Source organism: Bos taurus, chromosome 12 (genome assembly GCF_002263795.3).
Source record: "Bos taurus isolate L1 Dominette 01449 registration number 42190680 breed Hereford chromosome 12, ARS-UCD2.0, whole genome shotgun sequence".
NCBI lineage: Eukaryota > Metazoa > Chordata > Mammalia > Artiodactyla > Bovidae > Bos > Bos taurus.
Window position 1 is genome coordinate 26,873,226 of NC_037339.1, and position 23,974 is coordinate 26,897,199.

A 23,974-nucleotide genomic window follows, 5' to 3' on the forward strand; every position below is an offset into this window, starting at 1 on the left:
TGCCCTGTCCCCGCTTGAGGCCAGAAGAAATCTGCCAGGCTCTGAGCTGGTTCACAGAAGGACTGAAACATGGGGTGAGATTATAAGGAAAGAATGAAAGGGATTTAAAAACATACCCTAAGAATTATAACTCTGTAGAAATAGCAAGAAGTCAAGTCTTACCTCTGCCATAAACTAGCCGTGGCTTACTGAGAAATCAACTTACTCTTTCAAACCCTTAGTTTCTTTATCTGCAAAGCGGGGCTCAGAATTCAGTGCAAGTTCTCATGTCTGACACAATCAGCTGTTTGATTAGTTAAAAAAAAAAAAATCAGTTTGTGTGTGGGGGGCCTTGAGCAGTAATATGCATTATACCTGAGGTATTTTTACATTTGTTACCCAGTATTTTGGTGCGGGCCAAGACATTTTTTGGAATAAGACTGGAGTCCTTCCCTTTACCTGCAGAAGCAACACCCATGAAGAATCGTCAGTGATCTCATTTTTTTAAATTAATTAATTTCTATTTGGCTGTGCTGGGTCCCTGTTGCTGCACGCAGGCTTTCTCTTTTGCAGTGAGCGGGGACTACTCTTTGTGCTAGTCCATGGGCTTCTCACTGTGGTGGCTTCTCTTGTGCAGCACAGACTCCAGGCACAGGGACTTCAGTAGCTGTAGCAGCAGGCTCTAGAGTGTGGCTCAATAGTTGTGGTGCACAGGCTTAGTTACTTTGAGGCATGCGCAGTCTTCCCAGACCAGGGATTGAACCCATGTCCCCTGCATTGTCAGGCAGATTCCTATCCACTCTACCCCAGGGAGGTCCTCTGGTTTTGTTTTTAAATGGAGTATACTCTTAGACTTAATTTTAGATATTTTTCATCTTTTTTCCCACTCCCATCATTTCCACTCTTCCCCCCCCCTCAACCCCCCAGGGGGTGGGGGTGGGGATCTGGCCCATGACAGTTTGATTAAAGTCCTTTTTTAAAATTTTAGTTGTGCTTACATGCGTGATAAGTTGCTCCAGTTGTGTGACTTGCCTTTAAAATGAGTCCTTTCAGATTATTCGGCGTGCTTTTCATAGGAACAGCAGCTTTCATTCCTTTACCACTGTATTTCATTGATATGTTACTATTTCAATGTTGCTGTTTAGTTGCTGAGTCATGTCCTACTCTTTTGCGAACCTGTGGATTGTAGCCCACCAGGCTCCTCTGTCCATGGGATTTCTCAGGCAAGAATGCTGGAGTGGGTTACCATTTTCCTTCTCCAGGGGATCTTCCCCACCCAGAGATTGAAGCTGTGTCTCCTTCATTGGCAGGCGGATTCTCTACCGTGGAGCCACCACTATCTCATTAGGTTGAAAGTAAAAGTTAGTCGCTCAGTCATGTCTGACTCTTTGCAACCCCATGGACTATAGCCTACCAGGCTGGGATTATGGGATTTATGGGATTATCCAGGCAAGAATACTGGAGTGGGTTGTTATTCCCTTTTTCCAGGGATCTTTCTGACCCAGGGATTGAACCTGATCTCTGGCATTGTAGGCAGATTCTTTACAGTCTTAGCCACCAAGGGCTTACCTAATTATAACTGCAGCTGGTTTGTGAGCAAATGCAACTGGTATTTGGCAGGCAAAGAACTCAGATGGTGAGAGCAGAAGCCAGTGAACATACAGGAGAACAGCCTCCCACTGGCCACAGACATCTGCTGGCATATGGAGAGAATGAAGAACATCAGTCATTTCAGTCAGTCTGTTAAGTGAAGATGTGTTAGGAGTGCTTCTAATGAACCTCCTAAAATCATCAGGGGGGTAAAAGGAGAAGTGTTTAAAGCTTGTCAATGGTTCATGTTCAGGAGAAGTTGGTCCCCTGTCTTTCCTTCAGAAGCCTTCCTAAAAAATACCTTGCAGAATGATGATTCCTTGGTTTGATAAATCATACTTAAGACTCCGATTTGAACTTTCATTTCCTTTATGCCCCTTGCTTCACTGCTCTAAGCACATCAGTCTGTCTCTTAGTTCTGGCCAGCTTTTCCTCTCCCTGCTCTAGGGCTATCTTGTTGAAGCTTTATGTCCATGATTTTGGAAACGCACAACTTTCTGGTAGAATGCTAATCTCAGGTTTCCAGAGCAAATTGCTGGGGAGGACACTCCTTAACGGTTAATGGATTTGGAGTTCCATATGCTTTTTCCCAAACCTATAGGATATTTATAGCTGCTTTTGATGTTCTGTGATGTTTGACAGTAGAGTTTTCGAAAAGTCAAATAGGTTAAAGTGTCCACCAATGAGCTGAGTGTGCCAAGATCACATTGGGGAGAAATCATGCTCATTTGTAAAGTATTTTGCTTTAAAAGGCACTTTCCATATGGTACAGCAAAAGAAAGCAAATGTGAGGGAGGCAAATGCGCTTTCTATTTCTGATGATTCTGATTTTCCTTTTCCTGGCTCAGCAAAATTGGGCTGCACACACTCCTGAATGCCTCTTCTATCCTATCAGGGAGTCTCCTCTGATATGTTTATAATTGGACAGAAGGAAGAAATATTACAAACCCCATAAAGCTGCTCCCAACTTGTCTAGGTGCTTAAAGAAAGGATAAAGTTTGTTCCACTGGTCAAGTGAATTGTATTGGAGCACTTGAGAGAAATAAGTTAGAAAGCTACCTCTTTGGGGCAGCATCATTCCATGACCATGCATCGAGGGCTATCATTTCTCCTGTTCTTTGTGAGAGAGAAAGAACTACTCTGTAAAAGAAAGAAAACTCTGCATGAGGCTCTTCCAGTGGTCCACCACAGCCATAGAGAGATTCATAACACTTAGGAGAGGAGCACCCAGGGCCTGTGCTTCCTCTTCTGAGCCATTAATGGGAGTTAGTATCAAACTCAGAGGATCTCATCTTCTCTTAAGTGGGAGAGAGACTCTTCTACCCGTCAACTCTGGAGAGGAATAAATCTCCAGCATGAATAAAGAGTATAGATGTAGGGAACAGATGTGGGACGACAAATTGGGAGACTGGGATTGACATATGTGTACTGCCAAGTGTAGAACGGATGGCTGGTGGGCGCCTACTGTGTGGCACAGGGGACTCAGCTCGGTGCTCTGTGGTGACCGAGATGGACGGGATGCGGCTGGATGGGAGGGAGATCCAAGAGGGCCGGGATGCATGTATGCAGGTAAGGTGATCGGCTTTGTTCTACAGTGGAGGCTAGCACCTCATTATGGGGCAACTATACCCCAGTAAAGAAAGAGTATAGGAAAAATGATACAACTGAACTTATTCAAAACACAGAAACAGACTCACAAACTTAGAGAACAAATGTATGGTTACTGGGGGGAAGAGAGGTGGGTGGTAGATTAGGAGTTTGGGACTGACATGGTCACACTGTTAGCTTTGAGATAGATAACCAACAAGAGCCAACTGTATAGCACAAGGAACTGTGCTCAATATTCTGTAGTAACCTAAATGGGAAAATAACTTGAAAAAGAATAGATACAAGTATGTGTGTATAACCGAGTCACTTTGTTGTACACCTGAAACTAACATGACCTTGTTAATCAACTATATTCCAGTATAAAATAAAAATTAACAAAGAGAAAGTGTAGGAGTTTCTTACAAATGTGTTGCCTCTGTAGGTGTCAGCAGGGCTTGATCTATCTGTACTGTGGACATAAGCAAGCCCTCACTGCAGGAATTCTTTGGAATTCTTTGGAAAATAAGATGGCATAGAGGAGAAAGGAAAGAAAAGGAAGCAGGTCATCCAGGACCCAAGTGCAGATTTCATTCTGACGTCGTTCTGTGTGATTCTCGCTGGGGGTGACGTGGAACCTGGAGGAATGAGGTCATGCTTTCAATCCCACTGCTTCTCTCCTCAGTGTGGCTCTGGGTTCACAAGGTGAACTTTTGGGTTACAAGATGGGATCCGTAGTGGGCACATAGCACTTTGCAAAATTTATTTAAAACATACAGGGAAGAGACCTCCATGGTGGTCCAGTGGCTAAGACTCTGCGCTCCTAATATTGGGGGCCTGCGTTCAATTCTTGATCAGGGAACTTGATCTCACATGCCACCACTAAAGATCCTGCATGCCACGACTAAGACTTGATGCAGCCAAATAAATGAATAAAAATAAGTAAAACATATGGAAAACAAGGAGGGCATGGCAACTCAAACCAGTATTCTTACCTGGAGAATCCCATGGAGAGAGGAGCCTGACAGATTAGGTCTATGGGTTCGCAAAGAGTCGGACAACACTGAAGCCACTTAAAACGCACAGGGAAAGCACGTGATGATTATATAAGGAATTTGGCTTCTGAGTAAGAAAACAGACTCTTCTGATTGATCCTTAATGTCCATGGGAGAAATCCATTATTTCTTGGCCCAAGTTTACCTTTTTTTGTTGATACTGTTTAGCTCTTAGAAGTTATATCACCTTAACTTAAGGAGAAAATTTTTAATGATGAAACTAAGCAAGAAATAAAAGTTCCCAAAAAGAAATAAAAATGTAATGGTCTGCAAAGGTCTTGGGTTTGCATAGCCTAAGTGTTTCTGTTGAGACTTGTCCCAGGAAAAGACCACTTTTTAGTCTAAAAGCTCCTCGCAGACTTACAAATATGCACCGTCCTCTGAAGCCAGTGTCACAAGAGACAGACAGGAACAAACTTGATGACCTCAAAATGGCCTCTGTAAAAACTGGTCAGCCGTTAATCTCAGTAAACTTACTTTTATTTTCTTTTACATTTAGCGAATAAAAAGATTTTATTGTTGCAATAATGACATATGTTTTATCCTTCATGTCTACTCTATTGAATTAGAAATTTGAAGTGCAGAATTATAGTGTTTTGGATCATAAAAGCTGCCAGGAAGCCACGATTCTAATACCTTTGAAACAAATTGACAAAAGGGATCTTTGAACTGCAGATTTTCCTTTATAAACTCTAAGATGCACAGAAAATCTCCAGCCTCAGTTGTAACAAAACCAATAGCCAATCTGAAACATGTTTAATTTTGGATGACTTAAAATTGCTAGATCGTTAATACTTCTGTTATCAACCTGCTTTCCTAACATAAGATTTCTTTATTTCAAAAGATTAGAGATTTGCTCTTCTTGAGTTTGTAGTTTTTAAGTGACTGTTTCTTTCTTTTTAGAAACTTTTCCTTCAAAAAATGAAATGTAACGAGATGGCAGCCAGGACTCATCTTCCAATAGGAAGAGTTGATGATATTCACAGCTTTCTTGTTCAATTATACTTTATGCCTCTTTGGTATCTTTAATATTAAATCATTACATGAACCTTAAACATAGAGTAGCCAGATAGCCTATGGTCACAGGTTTAAATCTACTGTTCTGCATCATCCTGTCTCACATTCATTATAAATTCATTATTTTTAAATATAGTATTTTCATTTATAGTTGTATTAGAGTTAACCTGGATTGGCTTCATAGACCTTCACTTTGTCTTTCCAGATGGTGTCATCTTGTAATGTATGAGAGGTACTTACAGTAAACAGAATTCTCAGTTTAGCTCGTGGTTGCATTGGGAACAAGATCCATGTTCTTTTCCATCTCTTTCCAGATGCACTGAGTTAACTCCTCCATTTTACAGACAGCAAGCAGGGCACTTACTGATAAAAAGAAGTGTAGTTGGACATTGGTAAATACTTGGATGGTGGTGGGGGAAGCAAGCTGTGCTGTGGCCTATGTAATGCTTTGTGAGATGCATGAAGACACCAGGCTACCAGTTAGTAGAGTCAGTTGGAGTCAATGAAGACCATGGGAAGTAATGATTTAGGTGTACATGAAATGTGTCTGGGAAATAGGTGCTGAGAAATTCTGCAGTAGAGTATATCAAAAACAGTCTGAACACCCTTGCTTCAGTGGTTTTCTCAATAATTTTAAGCTATAATTCTATAAGTGCTTCTCATTACTTGGTAATATTTTCTTTCCCCCAGTAAACCTTTTTGACAGCCAAGTGCTACAAGAAAAATGAAAGTGCATGTTTAGTTAAAATGAAGTACTGATTTTCTGTTTCCTGAGAAAGTGATAATAACTGTGTGATTTGCACAAAATATTTATGAACATTTGCTATCTATAATGATTTACTATCTGTTATGGGTGTCATAATGACATCACTAACTACTAGAAAACCAGAAAATAAAAATTTCCTAAAGAAGCAACAGCATATACTTCAAAAATTGGTAGGTATTTTTAAAATGCCCGAGGATAATAACTAAACATGAACAGTGGCAGGAAATGTGTTTAATTTTTTATATGACTTTTCATATATATGAAATGATTGTTCCTCTAAATTTATTTTACTCGTTAGATTCTGTTGTTTCCTTTGTAGGCATGAAAAGAAAAAGCTAGTTCTTAATAAATTGGCCATATTTTTTGAAGAACTTGGTAAACATTTAAGGAATGTGAGTTTTATGTCAGTGCCATCAAATGATTCAAATAGAAATAACAGTCAAATTAATTCCAATCATAGCTCAGTATTTTCAGCCAATTTATGCAATCAAAAAAAAAAAAGCTTTGAATGCTCATTTAAGAGTAGATGAAATACTTGCAATTATTGTACATTTTATTGTAAATTTAAACATTTCAATATTGAAGGTAAAATTATTTGAATATAAATTGGTGTAGTGCAGTCTTATGATAAAACAAACAAAAACTAAAAAGCCATCTCTGACTATAGTAAGAGATTGATCAAGGTGAACCATATTTGAAATTGATTGTAATGCACACATAACTAATCAATGGATTTCCTACATGGCTCAGCAGTAAAGAATCCTCCTGCCAATGCAGGAGACTCAGATTCGATCTCTGTGTCAGGAAGGTCCCTTAGAGAAGGAAATGGCAACCCATTCCAGTATTTTTGCCTGGGAAATGCCACAGACAGAGGAGTCTTGTGGGATACAATCCATGGGGTCACAAAAAGAGTCGGACATGACTTACCGACCAAACAACAGCAACTAGTAGACTTCAGCCCAAACAATCTTTAATACTCTACCAGTTGAAGTCGAAATCAAGACTTGTCAAATTTTACAAACATTTTTATATATACAAATATTTTTATATATACATATACATACATGAGGACTTTTATCATGGATGCTAACACTCTATTTCAATCTCCTCTGCCTCCTGGGTTTTGTTTTGTATTTTATCTGTTTATTATTTCTTGGTGACTTCTGAGATGGTACTATCTTTCTGATTCATAAATTCCTTTTTCATGAAACATATCTGACTACTTATTTAGTGTATTCTTTATTTCAACTATGACTTTATTTATTTATTTTATCATTTTGTTTATATTTAATGTTTTCTCTCAATTTTTTGGGCTTCCCTGATAGCTCAGTTGGTAAAGAATCTGCCTGCAATGCAGGAGACCTGGGTTCAATTCCTGGGTCGGGAAGATCCCCTGGAGAAGGGAAAGGCTACTCACTCCAGTATTCTGGCCTAGAGAATTCCATGGACTGTATCAGACTGTGTGATACAGTCCATGGACTTGCAAAGAGCTGGACAAGACTGGGCGACTTTCACTCACTTGACTTTTTAATATTATTGTTGACTATAAAGGTAAATGATATATAGTGTTTTTCTAAAAGATTGTATACTTAAAATAAAACTAGGTTTCAAGGGACACACATAGGTCTAATTTAGTACTTTAATCACCAATTCTTAATTTGCATTGTTTTATACACTATTTCCCGAGTATTTCAGGTTTAAATACAATCCTTCTTTTATTGGGTGCAATGGATGAATTATGTTCCCCTGAAAGATACATTCAAATTTTAGTCCCCAGTACCTGTAAATGTGGCTTTATTTGGAGATAGGGTCTTTGCAGATGTAATCAAGGTAAGGTCAAACTGAATTAGAGTGGGATCTAAAATCAATTCCCCATGCTCCTTGGAAGAAAAAACTATGACAACTTAGACAGCATATTAAAAAGCAGAGACATTACTTTGTCAACAAAGGTCCATTTAGTCAAAGCTATGGTTTTTCCAGTAGTCAGGTATGGATGTGAGAGTTGGACCATAAAGAAAGCTGAGCACTGAAGAATTGATACTTTTGAACTGTGGTGTGGAGAAGACTCTTGAGAGTCCTTTGGACTACAAGGTGATCAATCCAGTTAATCCTAAAGGAAATCAGTCCTGAGTATTCATTTGGATGACTGATGCTGAAGCTAAAGCTCCAATACTTTGGCCACCTGATGCGAAGAACTGACTCACTGGAAAAGACCCTGATGCTGGGAAAGATTGAAGGCAGGAGGAGAAGGGGATAACAAAGGATGAGCTGGTTGGATGATATCACCGACTCAGTGGACATGAGTTTGAGCAAGCTCTGGGAGTTGGTGATGGACAAGGAAGCCTTGTATGCTGCAGTCCATGGGGTCACAAATAGACACAACTGAGTGACTGAACTGAACTGATCTGAAAGTCAGTGACTGGTATTTTTATAAGAGAAATAAAGGAGACTTGGATACAGAGAAGACCCAAGGGAAGAAGACTATGTGAAGATGAAGGCAGAAATTACAGTGATGTATCTACCAGTCAAAGAGTGCCAAGGGTTTCCAGGAGCCACCAGAAACTATGAAGAAGCAAGGAAGAATTCTTCCCTAAGGCCTTCGGTGGGACATGACCTTGCCAATATCTTGATTTGATTTCTAGCCTCCAGAACTCTGAGAGAACAAATTTTTGTTGTGTTAAGCCACCCAATTTGTGGTGATTTGTTATGGCATCCCTAGAAAACTGATATATGATGAAAGGGGATTTTATAGTCAGAAGCCCTTCCAAGCTATAGAGTTCTGGAATTTTGGCACCATTGCAAGTAACAGTACTCCTTCAGGGTTTGTTCATTTCTCTGTGGAGAGGAACTTCATTACCTGCTTAAATCTGGTCAAAATACATGATTTGGTTCGCATTGGATGGTTCCCTTTATACCCCAGATTTCTGCCAGATTAATGCTTATTTTAGCTTAGCTTCTTTTAAGTCTTGTGTTGTTGTTGTTGTTTTTAATTTATGTATTTATTTATGGCTGTACTGGGTCTTCATTGCTGTGCATGGACTTTCTCTAGTTGTGGCAGGCAGGAACTACTCTCTAGTTGCTGTGCACGGGCTTCTTATTGGGGTGGTGTCTCTTGTTGCAGAGCATGGGCTCCAGAGCATGCAGGCTTCAGCAGTTGTAACACATGGGTTTAGTTGCTTCGTGGCATCTGGGATCTTCATGGACCAAGGATCAAACTCGTGTCCCCTGCATTGGCAGGCATATTCTCAACCACTGGGTCACCAGGGAAGTCCTAGTTTAATTTATTGTGTGTGTGTTTTTGTGTGTGTTTGTGTGTGTGCGTGTGTGTGTCCTCTTGGTTTTCTTAGCTTTACTAATCCTGTAACTAAAGGAAGAAGCAGAAAACTGTGAGCTCCTTGGAAAGAATGTGGGCAGTGAAGGGAACTGAACAGGGCGTCTGGTTCATGTGGACGCCCTCAGCATTCATTGCAGTGCCTTTCACACGCAGGGATGGAAGAGAAACCAAGGAAAGATTTTCTTGTGTTGGCTTTAAAGTCAGTAGGGTATCTATACACCATAGGAGTGTAGGACCACATGAGTGTCTTTTACTAAGTACTAAGGGATGATTTACCTTTTTCAGACTTAATTCTGCAACAGCCCCTTAACAGTCCACAATCAGGATTAGACACATTTCTGTTTTTGCTGCAGTGCAGAATTAGTTATCTAGTCATCAACTGCAATAATAATACTTCATAGTAATTTGAATACTCTTATAATTTTCTAATATTTTTGCTCCCCTAAATAACCATGAATTATTTATCACATTGTATTATTACCTATTTAATGTATGTGTGTAAACTAAGATTAGCAAGGTTTAGATATTTAACCTAAGTCACAGAACCCCAGTTCAAGGCCCTGTCCAATACTGTATTTCAACAAAGTATTAAAAACTGTGAAAGATACTGAGAACATTGTTTTTTTCTTTTTGCCGAATTTCTGGTATATGTCATGGACACTAGTTAATGTGGAAAATGTTTTGTTTTTCCATCTCAAAGTCTGTCTTCTTAGTTTTGTATTATAGAGAAGAGTAGACTCTTGAGAATCCCTTGGACTGCAAGGAGATCCAACCAGTCCATTCCTGGGTGTTCTTTGGAAGAAATGATGCTAAAGCTGAAACTCCAGTACTTTGGCCACCTCATGCAAAGAGTTGACTTATTGGAAAAGACTCTGATGCTGGGAGGGATTGGGGGCAGGAGGAGAAGGGGAAGAGGATGAGATGGCTGGATGGCATCACCAACTCGATGGACATGAGTTTGAATGAACTCCGGGAGTTGGTGATGGACAGGGAGGCCTGGCATGCTGCAATTTATGGGGTCGCAAAGAGTCGGACACAACTGAGCGGCTGAACTGACCTGAACTGATACTGCCAGTAGGTTAACCAGGAGAACTAACTTGAAGTAGGAAATGAGGTAGAACATCTTTTGGCAGAAAATGGGAAGTAATCTACTAAATTTCTTTGGCAGGGTAGCCCAAAGGAGTCAGTCACTTTGGCAGTGATAGATGAGAGCGACTTAAAAAATGTCTTATTTTAGTAACATTCTTTTTTTTCAGGTTTTTTTTTTTTAAGTTTTATTGGAGTGTAGTTGATTTGCAGTGTTGTGTTAGTTTCTGCTGTACAGTAAAAGTGAATCAGTTATACACATACATATATCCCCTCTTTTTAAGATTCTTTTCCCACATAGGTCATTATATAATATTGAGTAGAGTTCCCTGTGCTATACAGTTCTTGTTTAGTCACTAAGTCATGTCTCACTCTTTTTCAACCCCGTGGACTCTAGCCCTCCAGGCTCCTCTGTCCATGGGATTCTCCAGGCAAGAATACTGGAGTGGGTTGCCATTTCCTTCTCCAGGGGATCTTCCTGACCCAGGGATCGAACCCACTGCTCCTGCATTGCAGGCAGATTCCTTACTCCTTAGCTACCAGGGAATCCTACTTACTATTTTAGTAGGTCCTTATTAGGTATTTCTTTTATATATAATAGTAGTATATATGTGTCAATCCCAATCTCCCAATTTATCCCCACCCACTTTCTCCCTTGGTAATCATAAATTGTTTTCTATATCTGTAACTCTGTTTCCCTTTTGTAAATAAGTTCGTTTGTAACCAATTTTTTTTTTTTTAAGATTCCTCATATAAGCAATAACATATGATACTTGCCTTTCTCTGTCTGACTTACTTCACTCACTTTGACAATCTCTAGGTCCAAGTAACATTCCTGATAATGTAGATGAGTTGCTTCTCTAGCTTTAAAGAAATTCAAGAGTTAGGAATGTCCATATAGAGAGGAAATGTGGGCTCCATTCTTATTTTGAAAAATGCTTTCTGGTGAAATAAATGCCCACATCATTGCCCCCCTGAGAACAACAGTTACTCACTGGAGAGCAACTTCTTGGACTTCTTAAGGTCATTACATGAATTTGAAATATTTTACTATACCCTGGGAAAATTCAGTTCAAAAAATTGGCTTTCAATTTGATTTTTTTAGATTGAAAATACTTTGATTTTTATTTAATTTTTTTTCTTTGAAAGAATTTTCTTATGTTAAAACTGCACCTATACCCTTGCTATGAATTATTATCTTAATAATGACCAGACCAATAAAGAGGGAAATAAAGTGGTGTCACTACATCATGAACTGCTACAGTGAAAATGTACACAATAGTTGAGCCAAAAGAGAGAGGGTTAAAGCAATAGTTTACTGGTTGTGGGTCTAGACAACTTTGCATTCTCATAGTCCAGAATTTTTCTTCTTAATGGACTGTTTTGTGTTTCCATTCATTCCACATTTCTCTAACTTTTTATTATGTGCCTTATATAGTAATTTTCAGTAAGACTAAATTTACTAAGGACTGTTACCACATTTTCTGAAAAACATCTATATTTAGAACTGTGAAAATTTAACTGAACTCTTGCTTTCAGGGCACACTGCCAATTACATACCTGAATAATGCTGAGATCATGGCCATGATTGCGATTCCAGGAAGATATATAATAAAAAGGAAGGATTAAATTAAATGGGTGGAATTTTTTTTTCCAGTGATTTCATTCAAGGAAAAATCCAAACTCTGGTACTAATTTGGATTCTGAAAAGACCAAATTAAGTTATTACACTATGTTTGCTAATAATATCAACTTTGATAATGAAGAAAATGCAATTGAGAAGAATTTTATGTGAAAATTATCTTTAGATGTTGTTCACATTGATAAATTCAAGAAATATATAAAACAAAATATTTATTTTTAATAACATCATCTGCTAAATGGTGTTATTCTAATTCAAGAAAGATTTAACATTTCATTACTATTTAACTTCTTTTATTTAGTAATGAATCTTATTGATTGGTTACTTTTATTTCACTTGCATATATTGCACTGAAAACTGGGAAAATGGTCTCATATTTTTAATAAGCATCCCTATCTGAATTCCTTGCAAAGCGCTGAAAAAAATTCTATTAAAAAATTTCCTCATCTTGGGCTTCCCTGGTGGCTCAGTTCTAAATAATCTGCCTGCTAATGCAGGAGACACAAGTTCGATCCCTGATCTGGGAAGTTCCCACATGCTGAGGAACAGCTAAGCCTGTGGGCCACAAATATTAAGCCCCTGCAACGGCTGAAGCCCAAGTGCCCTAGAGCTCGTATTCCGCAACTAGAGAAGCCATGGCAATGAGAAGTCCGCACACCACAACTGGAGAGTAGCCCTGCCTGCTGCCACTGGAAGAAAGCCCATGCAGCAACAAAGACCTAGCACAGCCAGAAAGAAAGAAATTTTTAAAAAATTCCCTCATATTTTCATAATTAAATATACCAGTATTGTAGATTGGGAATAAAAAAATCTACTTGAGTTGATTTAGTAAATATAAGGGATTCTTATTTATAAAATAAATGTGTTCCTGACTATGGTAAACAGATAATTCGCCATCACTTCAAAATACTAGAAATTATGTGTTCAATAAATCTTATTTTAGATGTTCAAAGGGAATTTTTAGTGGAATTTCTTTGTAAATACCACTTTGTTTTTTATAATTCACTTTTTAGACCAAATTGGCATCATAAATATACATTACATAAATAATTTATTGAAGACTCTCATTCTGTACACTTCTACCAGAGAGAAAAATTGCTAAGTTTGGCTTATTTTTCTCAATCCTGCTCTCCTGACCACCGCGAGCATTTCCTCAGTCCAGGGCTTGCATGAACTTTGGAAGGAGAGTCTGAAACCTGGGTGTCACTATGTCACATACACCACACTTGCAGGATGACAGAGGGAAAGTGAGTCACGATCTCTGATCTCTGCAAACACTTATCAAGAGCTGCATGAGAAGTCTAGAAACAGTTCACCCCAGGATTTTCCATACCCTTATTAGAATTGTATAAAAGAGAAAATGAGTCAGAGGTGAACATTTGACTCTATAAAAAGCTATTCTGTCTTTGGTATAGGATATGACATTTCATTTCTAGGAAGCACAGTATGATGTAGTGGTTAAGAGCATACGCTGTGCATCAGACAGCTCAAAGTGCGTGTGTGACACTTAGAGTCACTCCACTTCAGGATAATTTACTTAACCTTTCTTTAACTTTCGTTTCCTCATTTGTAATAGAGCCTTGAAATAATACCTACCTCCTAGAGTTATTCTGAGAGTTAATGAGATAATACATGAAATCACTAGCATGTCTGGTACCACCTAGTAAGAACTGAATAAAAATGTGGGGTTGTTGCTTTGTTATCATTATCATCCATGGACAATTAAAGGAGAAGTTATAGGAAAATAGGAGAAAACAGAGTCCTTAACCTTCTAGGATTAAAAACATTATCATTGGCAGAAAAGGACAATTCTGAATTCAGTTATGAATCACTGCACTCAAAATAAGGTAAAATCAAGGTACTTTCCTCCTACTAAAATCCCTTGTTACTCAAATATTTTCTATTTATTTAATTTATATTGTATAATAAATGACAGTGTTAGAACAAAAGAAAAATAAGACTAGTCTAGAGTTAGCCAACCTGACTGAAATGTAGTAGTGTTAAGTGTTAGTCGCTGAGGTGTGTCTGATTCTTTGTGACCCCATGGACTATAGCCCACCAGGCTCCTCTGTCCATGGGATTCTCCAGGCAAGAATACTGGAGTGGGTTGCAAATCCCTTCTCCAGGGTGTCTTCCCGACCGAGGGATCAAACCTGGGTCTCCTGCATTGCAGGCAGATTCTTTACCATCTGAGATACAGGGAAGTTGACTGTAATGTACAGCTGGCAAATCTCCCACATCCATTCAAAGTAGTGTATTTCACAGTGAGCAATATTCAGATATGTGGAAGTGGTTATGGGCTTGTGAACAACAAACATCTCGAGAAACTTGTTTCCATAGGTTTCTACATAGTGAATTATCTCTAAGGAGACATTTGTACCACTTATGTGATCTTCCTCTGGTCTCAATTTCAGATTAGCAGATGTACTTCTTAATTTTACTTTAGTTTCTTGTTGAATTTTTAAGAAGCAATCTAATTGGGAAAAGTTGGAAAAGTGTTAAAAATATTTTAGTTATTCCTAATTCCTAATCATTCAGTATCTGTATCCTATTATGATTTGACTATCCCTGCATGACATCATTTTGGGTGATGATTGTGTTTCAAGATTCATCATCTCTACTCTGATAGGGTGATGAAAATGTCTAGGAAAATATTGTATTACTTTTGAGGAATGGAGAGATTTAGGTAAAGTATTTTTATTTAAATTATGACTGAAAATATGACTCAGTCAAAAATAGATTTGCTCTTGCATTTCAGCAATTTCGATTTATTTTTGAGAAAATAAGAAATGTCATTGAAATGTACTGTATACAGCATTGCATTTTTTCATACTGTGTGCACTGTCTTAATTCACTAATTTATATTTCTTAGGAAAACTATCTGACCTTGACTAATATTCATTAATGTAAGTGATTTTATATAAAAGATCTGCAATCTTTCCTTAAGTGCTTTTCAGAATTATTATAGAAATAATCTCCAGAATCTCTGTTGTTCTGTCTATCACAAGTTCATATGATGTAGAATGGGTTTTAAAAACATTCATCTTTGAGATTAATCCACTTAGATTAAAAGGAAATATCTTGCATATTTAACAACCTGCTGAAAACCTAAAGTAGAATTTGAAATATGTCTGATGAGTTTCACCTGGTCTTTCTGGTCCACTCTTCATCATATTCATTACCTACATCTTACAAATCTCTTTTAAAGGAGAACATTGATAAGATTTTTTTTAACTTACATTGTTGCCATTGAGGTGGTTGCCAAGCTCATACATCCAATGAATGGAAACAAATGCTTTTCAAAATAAATGTCAGCTCTGTGTTTATATCAGATGAGGGCTTTAAAGTTGGTCCATTAGAACTAAATAGTCTAACAATGCAACTCAGAAAGATAAATGTACTTGTATACATGTATGTGTCTTTGTGGGGGTGTGTTTTTCTACTATCTCTCTGCTCTGCTAAGTTGCTTCAGTCGTGTCCAACTCTATGCGACCCCATAGAGGGCAGCCCACCAGGCTTCCCTGTCCCTGGGATTCTCCAGGCAAGAACACTGGAGTGAGTTGCCATTTCCTTCTCCAATGCATGAAAGTGAAAAGTGAAAGTGAAGTCGCTCAGTCGTGTCCGACTCTTTGCGATCCCATGGACTGCAGCCTACCAGGCTCCTCCATCCATGGGATTTTCCAGGCAAGACTACTGGAGTGGGGTGCCATTGCCTTCTCTGTTTCTACTATATGTATATATAAAATCTCACACATATATGATTTTTTTCTTCTTTTTTAAACTATAGTGCTGTACATAACTTTTGGTTTAGTGCTCTGTCTTCTAGATCAGTGGTATTCAAATATTTTGAATGTACACGTCATCAATAATATTTTAAAGCAAACATCCTTTCTGTTCACAGTTATATTATAAATTCTTTGTACTACTGTACTCATATGCATATTATAACTATACAGAAAAAAATTAAAACTTAGAAAGGGCGTTTCATTTTATTAATACTACAGAAATACTTTCTCACCTTTGCTCTGTCTGATTTGAAAGCTTAGAAAATCTCGGTATTACACATGTTTCAAAGGTCTGGATCTCAGCTAGTTTTATTTTGATACTTGTTTTTAACTCGTCTTTTTATTGGATATAGTTGATAACTTATTTTCACCAACCCCTCCTCTAAGTCTTGCATAGCTTCTTCTAATCAGTACATATATATTTATTAGTATTCAAAACCTTCTCAAAAGAATCTAGAAAATTTAAATATTGGTTTACCAAGTTTTGGAATATAATAATATACACTCAAGAAATAATCATGAGATAAGTCTGTGAACACTGAGAACCCACTCTGAGACAGTCTTGGGTCAAAACTCTATGTTTTTCTGTTTTCTACTATAGAGTCTTGAGCCAAAACTCTCCCTTTTCCTGTTTCCTGGTAGTTGCAATGATGCTTCCACTAAACTAGGCTGAGATATCAGAAATTATTAGATAATGTAGAGGAGGAAGCCAGAAACTTAGGGAGATGGAAATTTTCAATTGAGTTTTGCTGCGAGACTTTCATTTTCACCTTATCACGTACCCAGAAAGGATCCTCAAGGACACTCTGTTAACCAAGAAATTAAATATGTATTGAGCTTCCCAGGTGGCTCAGTGGTAAAGAATCTGCCTGCCAGTGCAGGAGACACAGGAGCTGTGCGTTCGATCGCTGGGTCTCTCCTGGAGAAGGAAATGGCAACCCACTGAAAAATCCTATGGACAGAGGAGCCTGGTGGGCTACCATCCATAAGGTTGCAAACGAGTCAGACACAACTTAGTGACTGAGCATGCACACAAAATATATATTAGCTATGTAAGGATTAATATGTTTGAAAAATGCTAGGAAATGCATGTCTCTGTTAGGCTCAATATGAAAGTTTCAAAAAGTCCTGGCTTTGAAACTAGTTCCCTGACTTAGAGTCTGATGGAATCTCCTGTTGGCAGAGTCCCGTGGCTACAATTAATCACCAGAAAATGGTCATCTATTACTGAAATAAACAGTAGGCTATTGTGGTCATCACAACAGTTTGACCCATGAATGTCTTTGTTGGTAGTTAATTGATCACGGGGGCTTCCCTTGTGGCTTGGTGGTAAAGAATTCACCTGCCAATGCAGGAGACGCAGGTTCAATCCCTGGATCAGGAAGATCCCCTGGTGAAGGACATGGCAACCCACTCCAGTATTCTTGCCCGGGAAATCCCACAGAGGAGCCCAGTGGGCTATACTCCATGGGGTTGCAAAAGAGTTGGACACTGCTTAGTGACTAAACAACAACAAATTGATCATTGATCATACAATCCCTAGAACTCTCACTAAATAGGGAGGCTTGTAAAGTTAGGCTTCATTTAAAAAAAAGAAACCAAAAAAAACACCTAAATCTGGAAATGAAATATGATTTGAGTTACATGAGTGAGAGTTGTGGTCACTCTCTCAACGTCCAGACATGAACCAGTTCACAGATCCTTGCAGAAATATCCTAGGATGTTGGAATGACTATGTACTTTGCAAGTTTCCTTCTATGTGTTCTCAAAGAGACTTACAGCCACTTACCAGAAAAACTCTGAGTTGAGGAAATAAACGCCAAGGAAATGCTAGCATTATTGGCTACCGACTTTGGATTATATAAATCTATTTAAGACTCAGAATGGAGATTGGGGGCAAGTGGAGTGGGCCGCCATCTGTCTACAGTGGGTCACAGTGTCCATGTGCATTTTCTGCACCATAGTTATTTCTCTGGTGCCTGAAGGCATAGTTGCAACATGCAAATTTGGCTACTAACAGATTCCCCAGAATAACTGTCTGATAAAAAGAGTGAAGGCTATTAAGGGAGGGTGGGCCAAAGGTAAGACTCTGCAACTGCATGTCTAACTAAAAAGTTACACATAAGCAGTACTGCACCTCATGGTGAATTACAACACACATTAGTGCCACATACAAAGACATAAAATATTCAGAGATTTCTATTTATTCTCAAATAAGGCAACATATTTTTTTCTGTGCAGAAAATGGAAGAGTCTAGAATGACAGGATTATTGTAAAGCCATCAGAAGGTGATTCAAATTATACTTACTGTTCTAGGTGTAGTCTTATTTTCTAAAACCACCACTGCCTTGCACCTGCTATGCAGCTGTTTTTTCCAGAAAATGCTTTTGAAGACTATTCTAATAAACAGAGAACAACTAGAAGCAATTTGCCTTCATCTGAAAGGCAACAGCAGTACCCTTATGCTCTGCGCTGCTGTGCTGTTACTAAGAAGGCAAAACAAACTCTCGTGCTCATCTGTCCTCTAAACTGTGACCATCTCATCATTTCATTTTCACTCTGATAGGTGATAACGTGTTCCAGCACTTCTGCGGCAAGAGTGAGTCGATACCTTTGATACCTAGTTTGGTAGATCGCATTTTCCCAAAATGGCTGCATCGTTATCTCCAACCCCACACACTTTTCATACAATGGGATTCTGACACGCCTCCCACTCAAAAGTAGAGTCAATTCTACATTCCTCTCCCCTAAAGGTGGGCTTTTCTAACTCCTTCAACCAGAAGAGCATGTCAGAAAGTGGTGCGACGTGTCCTACCCGACTCTGTGGTAAAAAATAAAATGCTTTCCATTCTATTCAGTAAATTATTTGTCCCGGAAGCCTCCACCGCTATAGAAGCAGAAAGACTCTATACTGTAAGGAAATAGAAAGATCATACAGAGAGACCTGAGATTACATGAAGGGAGAAATCTTGCCTTCCTCCAGCTGCCTCTGCACCCCAACCGTTCCAGTGCCAGCCACAATCTGACTGCACCTACATGAGAGATTCTGAGCCAGAGCTGCCCAGCCAAACCCTCCCCTTATTCTTGACTCATAGAAACCTTGAGAGATAATGAAATGATTGTTGTTATTTTGAGTGGCTAAGTTTTGGAGTGATTTGTTACACAACAGTAGAGCCCAAACACCTGGTAAGATATATGCCTGTCCACAGTGGAATATAAACCCAATGAAAATGTATGTGCTTGTCATCTCAGAGAAATTTCTGGTACTCCTGTAATACAGGGCACGTCAGGATATTACATCCGAAGTGAAGACAAGTTTCTATATTTTTCAAAACTCCAACCACTTAAGAAAGGAGCTTTGGGGATTTTGAAGGCAACAATTTATCACATTTGGGAGCAACTAAACCAGGGATGCATTGTAAGAAGCTCCACTACCTGGACCTTATGTCTCTGTGAATGTAACATTGTTCAGTATTCACTATGATAGATTGGGATACTCTAGGGATCTTGTGGGAAGCCCTATTAGGAGAATCACAGTGCAAGTGTCTTGAATCCCAGAGCAGAACTGTACTTTTTCCAGGAAATATTTATTCTCTTTGAAAGAAATAACCCCTAGTTATTAAGCCTTGTGCTCAGTTGTGTCTGACTCTTGGCTACTCCCTGGGCTGTAGCCCACCAGGCTCCTCTGTCTATGGAAGTTTCCAGACAAGAATATCGGAGCGGGTTGCCATTTCCTTCTTGAATCAGAGGATCTTCCCGAATCAGGGATCAAACCCGCATCTCTTGCATCTCCTACTTTGGCAGAGGGATTCTTTACCACCAGTGCCACCTGGGAAACCATCGAACTTTAGGGATACCAAGTGGTCAAGCAGATCGAGTGTCTATCAGAAGCAGGGTGTTTTTTGACCCACTGAGCCATAAATTTGGACAGTGGATCAACATCAGTTAAAGAGTTAGGTTAGAGCAGGTATGGAAGGCACCAGTATGCCACATGGTCAGGTGGCTCACAGTCTTAATGCATCTGCATTTCCTGCCTCTCCCTCAGCTACAACCTAGGCATCATGGGAACCGAGGAGAATATTCAAGCCTGATTTAGAGATGCGTCAGTACAATATGATAGAACCAGTCCCAAGTGGGATGCTGCAGGGTTATACCTTACCTGAGGGGTATCCCACAAGTGTGACCAGGAAGGTAAATTCCCCAGTGGTCAGAATTTCAAGTGATACATATGCTTGTCCACTTTGCTTAGAAATAAAAATGAACAGAGGTGTGGAACTATAGATTTGTGGGGAGCTATGAATGATTCTGTGGGATGACCTGATATTTGTAAGGAAGAAGATTGAAGGATTGGTGATAAGGGTTCCCAGAAAGGAAGTATGTCAAATGAAGTCTCAGAGGTTACCCAGAGTGTGAGAATATTCATTTTACATGTGAATTCTCTGTAAGGGGGTTCTCCTGGGGTCTTTGAGACCATTTCAGGTGGCCCACAGATTCAGAACTATTTTCATAATAATATTAAGACATTATTTGCAGTTTTTGCTCATAATGTTTCGGGAGTATAGAGTGGTATTTTCTGGGGCAACATGATAGATGACAATTCACCATGTTGGTTTTCAAATCAGATATGAGACTTCATCTGTCTTCTAGTAAGACAGACATTAAAGAGACTTGCAAAAATGTAAAATAATGCTGTGCTAATCAGTTGCTATTTTATTTTTCATAAAAACCTATGTGTTGATAAAGACTGGAATGAATTATTAAAAATGAATAAAATACATTTCAAATTTTTCTCAATTTCTGTTTCTAATATATATAGTCCAGTTTTCCCAGATGATGCTAGTGGTAAAGAACCTGCCTGCCAATGCAGAAGACATAAGAGACACAGGTTGGAACCCTAGGTCTGGAGGATCCCTGGTAGTAGGAAATGGCAACCCACTCCAGTATTCTTGCCTGGAAAATTCCATGGACAGAGGAGCCTGGCAAGTTCCAATCCATGAGGTCGCAAAGAGTCAGATATGACTGAGCACAGACGCACACAAGAATATACAATCCACACCAGTAAAGCACTTTGAAGTTCACAATAGTTTTTTAGGGAATGAAGGGGTCCTAAGACCAGGACGTTTAAGAGCCACTCTTCTAGTCTGTCTCATGCTTTGTTGTCATCTTTATTTGTGTGTTTGGTTCACTTGCCTACACATTTGTCTACCAGATTGTATTGTTAGATTATTAATATAACCATTTCTTCAACTTAACAAGGCCATTTGGATCTGGATCTTTATGAGTTAAGAAGATTCACCATTTCTCTTTCCCTCATTTTTGATCCCTCTACAAATGAAAAAAAAAAAAAAGGCTGCTCTCTATTTTATCAGATAACATCTTGATGAAAATATTTTCTCACCCTTGGCACAGATTGATCATGGCTGGGAACCCACTGATAATTATTCTTTGTCATGGTTCACCAAATGATGATGCATCTATCCCACACTTAAGTGGTCTGAACCACATTTTCCCACTTTATTACTGATTTGCTCTTTCGGGACAAAAACCAAAGCCATAGCAGTTTAGACCGCAGTTTAATATCCCAGGTTTCTCCTTGTAGTCTACAACGTTACTAGAAAGACTCAAACTCAACTGCTTTGTGTTCTGTGGTGGGTAGCCCCTGGAGCATGTGCCCAGTTCATTCAGCCTTCATTCAGCCTGCTGGAGCCTCTGTAGTCTCCTCTGGGCATGTACAGTTAGGGGTCAGTCAGTCCTTTATATGTGGATTTTGAGTATCTTTGTAGCTACTACTTCTCCAAAATTTTTCCCTTTAATTTCCCATGACTCTTATAGCCTCAAATACTATCATTATTGGGCTTCTCTGATAGCTCAGCTTGTAAAGAATCTGCCTGCAATGGGGGAGACCTAGGTTCGATCCCTGGGTTAGGAAGATCCCCTGGAGAAGGTATAGGCTGCCCACTCCAGTATTCTTGGGCTTCCCTGGTGGCTCAGCTGGTAGAGAATCCACCTGCAATGCGGGAGACCTAGATTCAATCCCGGAGTTGGAAAGACCCCCTGGATAAGGGAAAGGCTACCCACTCCAGTATTCTGGCCTGGAGAATTCCATGGACCGTATAGTCCATGGGGTCACAAAGAGTCAGACACGACTAAGCAACTATCACTCATTATCAGAACACTTTACACCATAAGAATGTCACTTTCTTCTTGAGTTGTAACCATCCTGTGCTTCACAGAAAAGGTGGATGTCCCCAGGAGAGGTTATACAAAGGTGAATCTGACCCAGTAAGTCCCTTCCTTCACCATTCCCTCCTCCTTGACCCTAGTTTTTGTTTGGCTTTAGAGACTTTCAGTACTTTGAAATAGTTGGATTTTTTTGTTGTTGTTGTTGTTGTTAATGGAATTTATAATAATTATCTGTGTGAAGGTTAGTTTAAGGTAAACCACTGTTATCAGACTGCCATTTGATTTTAAAAAATACTTTTTTACAGTTTTTAGGAGTAATTTTTACAGTTTTAACACTAATATAAATTTATGTTTATGTCAAATCCCTGGGCTTATGAATGAAAGATGCTCCCTTTAAAATTTATAATCAAATAGAAATAAAGTCATTATTGATCATGTGTTTTACTTTGCTAGCTCTCTTTTATATACATACACAGACACATTCTTATTCTTGCAGAAAGAAATCTATTTCTGTGCTGCTGCTGCTAAGTCGCTTCAGCCGTGTCCAACTCTGTGCAACCCCATAAACGGCAGCCCACCAGGCTCCCCTATCCCTGGGATTCTCCAGGCAAGAACACTGGAGTGGGTTGCCATTTTCTTCTCCAATGCATGAAAGGGAAAAGTGAAAGTGAAGTCGCTCAGTCGTGTCCAGCTCTTCGTGACCCCATGGACTGCAGCCCACCAGGCTCCTCCGTCCATGGGATTTTCCAGTACTGGAGTGGGGTGCCATTGCCTTCTCCCTATTTCTATGAGGACTAAGTTATTGACAGATAGTGTTTCTTGTGGGAAAGTAAGATAAGGAAACTTCAACTCCTACCTTTGCTCCTAGAACACTAGCTACTTTTAGGACTATGATAGTTAATCTTGCATGTCAACTTGGCTAGGCTATAGTGTCAAACACCAGCTAGATGTTGCTGTAAGGGTATTTTTAGATATGATTAACATATACAATATTAAAGTAAAGATTTAAATAAAGCAGATTTCTCTGTATAATATGGTGGGCCTCATCCAATCAGTTGAAGGCCTTAGCAACAAATACTGAGGTTTCTAGAAGAAATTTCCTCTCAAGACTGCAACATAGAAATCGTGCCTGAGTTTCCAGTCAATTGGCCTGCCCCACAAATTTTCCCTCAAGAGTGCAACATTAACTCTTACCTGAATTTTCAGCTTATTGGCCTGCCCTACTGGTTTTAGATTTGCCAACCTCCATAATTCTGTGAGTCACTTCTTTTAAATCTCACTTTTTATCTCTACCTGTATGTCCTGTTGGTTCTGTTCCTCTGGATACAAGGAGATTACGTAGTAACTCATGTCATCTACTATAATTGAGATGCTGATGTTCATTTTTGCCAAATTTTAAACTGCTGCATCCCCACTTCAGAAAAGTCCTTCAACATATATTGACTTTGTGATTGCTTTCAGTGAACATTTTAATATCATAAAGAAATTACATGAACAGAAATATTAAACAATTAGCATTTATTGACACTGTCTTTTTTTTTTTTTACTTTTGAAAGAATTAAGGCAAATGGAATGATTTGAATATAATCACTCTTACTTTGTAATTAAGTAATCTTATATTAAAAAGAAATATTGTAGCTCAGCTGATAAAGAATCTGCATGCAATGCAGGAGATCTGGGTTCAATCCCTCAGTTGGGAAGATCCCCTGGAGAAGGGAAAGCCTACACACTCCAGTATTCTGGATTGGAGAATTCCATGGACTGTATAGTCCATGGGGTCACAAAGAGTCTGACACAACTGACTGACTTTCACTCACAAGATATGTTCATATTACAATGCTTTCCATAAGTTTAAAAATTAAAAGGAAATGCATCAATGCTACAGTTTCACAAAATGTTATAAATTATTCACAAACCTTTGTTTTTGAAGGTTAAAAAACGTTTTATTTAGA